We start from the raw sequence: 9397 nt of genomic DNA, 5'->3' as shown, positions 1-9397 counted from the left end.
GACTCTTGCTCTGATACCAAATGAATTGTGTTAAAAAAATGATGATCTTATCAATTGATTATGTAGAAAGCGATAAAAGACACGCGGATCTAAATATAATCTGTTTGGCTCATATTTACGTCTGGAAAAGTGCAAAGTGTGAGCGTACAAAATGTGATGAAAGTATTTGAACCGCTACTCTGACCTAAGTACTTACCCTATTTATAGGGTACGTCAGACGTACAAAAAATACAATGACTATACATGACATATCGAAACTATAATTGCCTTGTAAATAGAATACATATCAAAAGTGCTCAACGTTCGATACTTATAGACACATGACACAAGATATAACTTTCAACTCTCACTACCTACTTTCGACCCTACAGGGAACTCATGTTTTTGTTTCAAATCTAAAGCTTTAGATCGTATATTTTAATAGAACTTATTCAAAGAAATATATAAATATCATGTTGAAATGGTTCAACGTAGGAAATTCCATATATATAAATATTATAGCAAGAAAATGAACAGATATTAAATCATTGTACATGTAATAATGAGTTGAATCTCATATGCTTCGGATATAGGATCGATTACATATGCTATAATATTCAATTTTTCTAATTTGTCAAATACCTTAAGCATTGTGAGGAAAGAATTGGATTTTTATGTGACTAAAGTTGTTAAACAACTGTGAAGAACATTTCGTGGTTTTACCAAAGATTTTTTGCTTGTGAACATTTGGAAGTATGATATTATTAGGACATACCATATGACAAGTTCTGGATTAAGATGATTCTTGGTCAGAATAGATGGTCATATGGGAATATAGAAATTTTTCCATAATGGGAGGTGGTTGTAAAGTCAACATGGGAGTTCGAAACTTTAACAAAAAAGAAGTTTCCAAGGAGTGTACCTTAAATTTGAGACTTCATTACCATGGAATTGTTTCGAATAACAAGTTTCAACGGAACATTATGTAATATTGAAGGCTCAGTCTCTCTGACTTTAGAACCTCGACATCACAGAAGGTCAATACATGTAAATATTAAATTCCACTACATCTTAAATAATGATAAGAATTTGGAATTGTGAAATGAACATCATTAGAGTAATTTCCAGTCAATTTGTTCACAAAGGAAGAGAAATCGAGAGGCATAGTATGAATGTTTATAACATGGAATGATTTATGTTATTTAATTCAAGGGGTTAGTTAATTACACGAAACAATCTACAATGAATAAATTTGTAATCGTTATGGTGATTAAATAATAGGGATGTGTTTATATTCAAAGGGTTTGATACCATAATTAATTAGTTTATTATTATGTTTCACTTTGCATGTTTACTTCCCTGAGTAATTTAAATATTATCCAAAATTCCATAGTCAGTCATACTTTTAGGAGTAGGTGTTGAACTAAGATATCATAGAGTGTTAGTAGATTGTCTATATTGATTCGACATATCATTGTGATTGTTGCTATACTCATGAATACTTGAAATAGGAATTTAAGTATTGGATAAACCCATGTTTATAGATTGCTTCATGGATTCTATCATGAGTAATTCTAAGACGATAATATCTTCTATTCTTCAAATTATAAACATTAACATTTGTCAAAATGTTAAACACTGTTCCTAAGGTCAAATCCATAGAACAGTTTTCTTCCTGTACGCCCTTGCTTGCTTGCTTAACCCACTCCCATGCTTCTAAAAGGTAAATGTTGAACCCAAGGTCTGTACTTCACTCTTCTAACCACCTCACTAACCCACCACACCACCACCATTTGCTTTATACCTGTCGACGCACCCGCAGCACTATTGAGACCTACACACTCACCGCCGCTACTCTTCCACCTTCGTCTTTCTTAACCACCGCTCCTTCCTCTCCGATATCAACACTGGTGTTTGGATTCCAAGCCAAAAGTATCATTGCTTTCTCTTCTTTTTCAAACAATATGGTTTGTTTTTTCTGTTTTCCTAATCAAAACTAAACCTTAACTTCCATCATCAATAGCACCATGTTTCTTAGGTTCTACTGTTTATAAGATCGAATCAAAGGAACAATCTTTTTGCACTGTGCTTAAGCACACTTCTTGCTTCATGATCAACCCAAAAGTCTCACCAGCTCCATGTTCATTTTCTTTCTCACGGTAAACCTCACCAACCTTCTCTCGCTCTAAAATTTCTTTAAGTTAAACCGTAGCTTCTCTGACCATAAAGCGACAACTAACTCAAAATTTCAACTGAGGAGCATTTATGGAGGTTGAAGATAAAAAAAAAACATCATGAAGAATCGTTCTTTGTGCAACACGAACGATGGTTGCAGGCAAAGGGAGACTGGAGATTGGTCATTGATTTGCGCTTTGATTTTTCAATTTAGTCAAGATGTTCTACCGATTCAAGAAAACCGGAGACGGGGTATCCCTTAATTGATATTTCATCTTTGCAATTATAGTGTTTTTTTTTGCAGTTGTTTCCCTTTTCCATTTTTTTTATTACTATGATTTGCATTAATTTAATCTAATTTTAATGATGTAAACCGAAGAATTTGCTTTTTTAGGGGTTTGCCCACCAACTATTTGTATATATGTCTACGATCATTGCTTCCTTCAATTCCGGAGTTTTAGATTTCAAAGAGCTTCAAAAAGACACATAAAGGGGATGCTTAAAGTATATATAAATATTATCATCAGAATAGCAACAAAATCAACAATGGATCTCTAGATGAGGCAATGCAAGATCTCGAGGAAGTACTTATGATCAGGTTTGTTACCTTTTCATTAACTTTTTGTGTGAAAGTTCTGTGAATTAATAATTGTGATGGATTTGAATACATTATGCTCCTGTATTACGTGTTCATTGATTAATAACCCTTTGTCCGGGTTATTCTTATTCATGAAATTCTTTCAGGTTTAAGTATTTTTGAAGAATATCTTGCTTAAATGGAGGCGGACTAGGGAAAAATATCATCAACAGGTTATGTAAGTTATATATATATATATATATATATATATATATATATATATATATATATATATATATATATATATATAGAGAGAGAGAGAGAGAGAGGTTCAGGTTCATTTGAGACCATTCTAAATAGAATATTACACTGTACATATTCTAAAAATAATTTTAAAATGCAAAATAAATGGAAAAATCAAAAAATTCTTTTTTTAAATATTATTTTCGGAACATGAATTAACTAAAAATAATAAAAAAAAATAAAAAAAAAATAAAAAAAATGCGTCTCACGGTCTCACAAAATATAGGTGGTCTCAAATGAACCTAACCCTATATATATATATATATATATATATATATATATATATATATATATATATATATATATATATATATATATATATATATATTCTAGCCAATTTTATGACCATTTAGTAGTACAACAAGATATAAACTGTCAATTTTCGTATTTTTTTTTAAATTCACTTTTTATTTTGGGAAGTAGTTAGAAAAATATAAATTTTTATTGTCCTTTCACTTGATCTTGATGCCAACTTTTTTGAACGACTAGAAATGCGTAGTAAGTAGACTGCAATCTTGTTGCATTATGAAGGTGAGAATTTAAACTAAAGGATAATAATATAATTTTTAATTTTTTCAACATCATTTTTAAATAAAAATATGATAAAACGGTTTGTGTAGTAGGCTAACTGTGTGACCCTTTGAATGGGATTTATGGAGTTGATACACATTCGGATCATAGTTTGATCACTCTTGGTAACTGATAGTGTTTTTAGAGTCTAAGTAGGCAAATCTAATATGAACAACCTATACAAGTTTTATCTTTGAAAAATTTTGATATTAATTTTTTATTTTGATTTTTAAAGATATGCAAGAACAAAGATGCTAAGCCTCAGGTGTGGGAATCTTCTCTACCATTAAAAGGGTAAGACTATGCAGGGCCGATCCTAAGGATTCAAATGTCCAAGACAAGCCAAAAAAAAGGCCCTTAGGCCTTAACTTGTAACAAATTAAATTATATAAACTATTTTGTTTAAAACGACGATAAACTTTATGGCAATAAACGTAGCAAAATCATAGTATTTTGATGAGTAAAGCTCCTAGGTTCCTACCAAGAAAAGAAACATAATGTCGGTCAGCTTTTTGATAGGAATTTATTAGACGGAAAGAACAAAAAAAAATTGACTCAAAACAACAACCAGAAAAGATGATAGTTCTAGATAAAATAGTAAGCCTCCTACCTTAAATATGAATTAGAAACCAAAAATGATCAAGAAAATGACATAGAAAAAGTTGGAAAGTTAATGGAAAGTTATCTTGCTGAAATAGCTTTTTATATGAATTTATTACTATAAAAATTTATGAATTTCACTTAACATATTCATGAACAAGCTAAGGTATCTGTATAAAGCCATTGATATCTACTTGAAGGTATGTAAGTGTATCTTCTTCTTAACATTTATATATCATTTAAAGAGTTTATGTCATAACTCATTAACACAGAACTCGTTAACTATATATTAAATTATTAATATATAATACAGTGAATTAGACAATTAGTGATAAACTATAAATCATTAAAACTGATAATGATTCATTCAATTCAACATGACAACATTCATTCAACATTCAAGATTTCAAGTATTCAAGTAAAACTAATAATGATAAAACTGAATGTGATAAAACTATTAAAACTAAGATTATTGACTTTCTCTTTAGCCTATGTTTCTGTGTTGTTAAACTAAGTCTTAGTCCGGCCATTTCATTCATTATCAAGATGTGAACAGAATTATGCCATACTTTTTATGCAAGTATAAAGTTCAAGAAAATGCAAAAACGATGGAATCCCTGATCGATTAAAACCGGTAACGATAAACTGTAAAATTAATTCATAACCTGATTAATATTAGATTAGTAGGAGTGGTTGTCGGCCTGTCACTGAGTTGTTGTCGTTGTCGCTGAGTTGCGTTCAATGTGATCGACTGGTCTCTGCGAGGCCTTAGACATTGTCGTCTCCTTCTCCTGCGATGATCCTTTGTGACTTCTCCCGTGCGTGACAGATTGTGGACTGTTTTGCATTGACTTTGGGCCAAAACTAAATATAGTATTAAAAAAAATAAAAAAATTGGGCCCCTAAAAATAGGGCCCTGTACATGTGCCCACCTTGCACACCCTCTTCACCGGCCCTGAGACCATGTTTCATTTTTCCTCCATTAACTGTTGTTTGAAAAGAACTATTGTCATAAATATAAAATATTTGAGAAAATTGTTAATTATGTCACACTTAATGAAATGGAAGAAAAAAATATATAAAGACAAATTTGTAAAAAGTTTGGATTTCATGGGGAAAGTTTAATTTCTCTTCTAAATCCTTCTATACTTAGTAAAAAAAAGACACAGTAAATAACATCTTATTTTGACTGGTTTTCAAAGTATTTAAATCTTTAAAAATAACGTATTAGTTCGAAATCTTACAAAAATAACGTGTTTTGACAAAGTAGGATGTTATTTTGACATATTTTTGCTACTTGAGCAAAGGCACATGTAGCTTAATCTTTAAATTTTGTTATTTTTTTCATTTATCCAATTTTAAAAAATTAATAAAGCATATGATGTTAATTTTCCCTTGATTCCACACTTTATTAAACATTAAATATAACCTCTTGTTTCAAAAACTCACTACAATTTAAAAACCAAAATAATTCGAAACAATAAATATAGAAAATAGTAAATTATAGAAATGGTGGTTGTGGTATTTGACCGATTGTTGAATGCATAAAATGTTTAATCTGTAAAATTGCAGACATGGTTCATGTGGTATTTTGGTCAATTCTTTTATCTGTAAAATAACATCCTACTTTGGTACTTTGTTGGTACTTTTAGCTTATCAGAGAACATACTGTGATATGACAGCAAACAAAACCTACATCTACCAAGATTGTATCAGACTGTCGATAATGACTATTTCCCAATTGATATATATGAACATATGCTCTCCAACTACTGTTATTTAAAAGAAATTCAAACCAATATAAGAATTTTTAAAGTTTTACTCCAATCTATTGTTGAATCTATTTTTTTGATTATCGATATAAGTCTGACTTTTGAAAAATATAATACTTTTAAACAATCCAACCAGAAAAATTATAACTTGATTTGTGCATTAGATTCGGGTGGTTTGGCACAGAGGATATTCAAAGTTACACACATGAATACAAGATAAGACTAGACAAAGTCGGTGAAATTGGAGATATCCATGTTCACATGGTTATTGAGGCAAACAACAATGGATACAAGATTTTCTATTTATGATTTGATATAACTAATCTCTTATGTAGGCTACAAAAAATTATGTTCTTTTTTGGAAGGTAAATATCTTCGGGGTGCTAACTGGCTATTCAGAATGCCCAATGATTTAGAACGGTTCAAAGACAAGTGTGTAACAGTGAAGACCTAATGAAAAACGGGCTGTAGAAATACCGAAGTTGTAAAAGAAGAATGGTCTAAGGTTTCATTTTTCAACAAATCTTGAAACCAGACTCTCATCAATGTTTAGTGCTCATTTTATGACACTATGCATATAGTAATGAGCTCCAACTTTTCATCCATATAAATTACAACCCGGTTTTCACTATTAAATTTGGTAAAATAAATTCAGAATAAAAACAATGAAATTTAAATGTATTCTCCTTAATTTGTTTATTATAGCATTCTATTTTCATCACTTCCCGTACTTCAAAAAAAAGTTGAAATTTCAAGGTTGTAATAGAAATAAATGGGTAAAGATTCTACAATAAGCAAAGTAATGAAAGTGTGTTGCTATTATTTATTAGTTAAATTTATGTATCATATAATTGTTTTGTAATTTCTTGGGTATATCTGGGTTGTTTAAAGAGACTTGTACTTTTTTCATGTTAGAACATTTTTAAATTGAATAGGCTTCCCGATTGTATACGGGTGTATTAGTGCATCTATGTGAACATGCAATTTATAATTATCATTGTTTTTCCATTTGTAGCAATGTACTTCCATTAGATTTGCACTAAATGTCCATTAGTGTGTTTTTTTGTTTATAACAATGTACTTTTAACACAAATTATTGCTTAAACTCCCGTGGCAACGCGCATGCTTAAAAACCTCGTTGAGATATATAAGTTGTAATTTTCAAATCGGTTGTGCATTGGTATTGCATAAACATATCAGTAACTTGATGTTATAATTATGTAGTCAAATTTTATTTGTTCCTTTGCCTAGACATCAAGTTGTAATTTTCAAGTTAATGATTCAAATCAAATGTAGTCAAGCTATTTATATCTTAATAATATTTTCAACTAAATATGATGAAAATAGGAATATCAATAGATATGGCCGTATATACTCTAGTGTTGGGTCTCTTTAACAGTTTGCATGGCTCGATAATTTTAAACATATTTGGGCTTCAATGAATTCACAATCATCACATTCAACAGAAATATATTAGCCCGCATGAACATGACACCGAAAGTCTCAACCCTCTCTAATAAGGATTTGGATATTTAGCCCAAAACTTATATATATATATATATATATATATATATATATATATATATATATATATATATATATATATATATATATATATATATATATATATATATATATATATATATATATATATATATATATATAGGGTTATGTTCATGTGAGATGACTTAATTTTGTGAGATCGTGAGTCCCATTTTTTTTTTTTTTTTTTTTTAGTTAATTCAAGTTCCGAAAATAATAATTAAAAAAATAATTTTTGGATTTTTCCATTTATTTTGCATTTTAAAATTATTTTTTAGAATATGTCAGTGTAATATTCTATTAAAATATTTCACGTATTTTTCAAAAAAAAAATAGAATTTTTTTTTTGGTTAGATCAAGTTCCGAAAATAATATTTAAAAAAAAGAATTTTTAGATTTTTCCATTTATTCTGCATTTTAAAATTATTTTTTAGAATATGTCAGTGTAATATTTTATTAGAATATTTCACTTATTTTTCAAAAAAAAAACGGATTTTTTTAATTTTTTTTAGTTAATTCAAGTTCCGAAAATAATATTTAAAAAAAAAAAAAGAATTTTTGGATTTTTCCATTTATTTTGCATTTTAAAATTATTTTTAGATTTGATCTCACGGTCTCACAAAATTAGAATGGTCTCAAATGAACCTGAACCTATATATATATATATATATATATATATATATATATATATATATATATATATATATATGTATATAGAGAGAGAGAGAGAGAGAGAAAAAAAAAATGATCAAATGAGAACATCTAAAAGGTTGAGAGCGCGAGAACAAGTATATTCATTTGCGATTCCATGTATTCATTAATGGAGAAATGATAAATTTTTATGCACAATCAACATGAATATGCATTTTCTTTTCGATTGAAATTAAAGGCGTAAAATTTTATCATTTCTCCACAAATATATACATGGAATCGCAAATGAATATACTTTGTTCTCGCGTTCTCAACATTTTTGGTGTTCTCATTTGATGATACTCCTATATATATATATATATATATATATATATATATATATATATATATATATATATATATATATATATATATATATATATATATATATATATATATATATATATATATATATATTACTAGGGGCGGATATTAGTGGAGTCTAGGGGTCACTGGTCACTGCTCAATTTCTAGCACCTAGTGTAAAAAAAATTGTTTTTTCTATTAGGTGTACCGGTTTGAAATACGAGTGACACCTCTACTAAAATATTATGCGTCCGCCACTATATACTACATTTAGATTAAATTTCAAGACATAGATAGCGATGTTTAATTTCTTAGGCTTATATCAAATTACATGTCGTAATTATTAATCATTCATATTTCGCAGTACGTTCCGTTAACGTCCTATAAAGTCATAACATACGTACTATATCTTTTGAGCAAATTTAATAAACTTTTGGACGTAACTTTTGAAGTGAACTCGACGCCTAGTTATTGGATCGTTTCATTTAAATTTACTGGAATATTTTAACTAACATATAAAAAAAGTAACGACCATAGTTAATTTTTGCTGACATAAGATCTACAAAAACAAAACAAAACCCAAAAATAATAATAATAATAAATAAAATAAAATAAAATGTTTTACCACCAATTGGTTGAGTAGGTAATACAAAGTTCAAGATGTCAATGATGATACATAGGGAAAGTTTCATTATTCACGACAGCTTAATTACATGTAATATAATATACATATATATAAAAATGAAATAGAGATCAGAATATCGGTAATTCGGTATTCTATGTGTGTAATACTTGGTGAATCCAAGGTGAATAATGATACATCTTGTTTCTTTTAAGTGTAAACCGAAACAGTTTAGAATTAGACCATAGAAATACATAAACA

At 28.7% G+C, this 9397-nt stretch overlaps 1 protein-coding gene across 2 annotated transcripts in view; it reads left to right on the top strand.

The window, feature by feature from the left end:
- Positions 1-9298: 9298 nt before the first annotated feature.
- LOC145042251 (protein LIGHT-DEPENDENT SHORT HYPOCOTYLS 10-like) overlaps positions 9299-9397 on the top strand; it is a 28515-nt gene continuing 28416 nt past the window's right edge. The window contains exon 1 of one of the 2 annotated variants that reach the window (XM_078990648.1): positions 9299-9397. This exon is cut by the window's right edge and continues 716 nt beyond it. The gene's annotated coding sequence lies outside the window, so the exon portion shown is untranslated. The other variant, XM_078990647.1, reaches the window with a different exon arrangement.

The sequence above is a fragment of the Lactuca saligna genome, chromosome 4 (assembly GCF_052625555.1).
Source record: "Lactuca saligna cultivar CGN05327 chromosome 4, ASM5262555v1, whole genome shotgun sequence".
Taxonomy (NCBI): domain Eukaryota; kingdom Viridiplantae; phylum Streptophyta; class Magnoliopsida; order Asterales; family Asteraceae; genus Lactuca; species Lactuca saligna.
The sequence above is the reverse complement of the archived record's forward strand: the minus strand, read 5'-3'. Positions and strand labels throughout refer to the sequence as shown.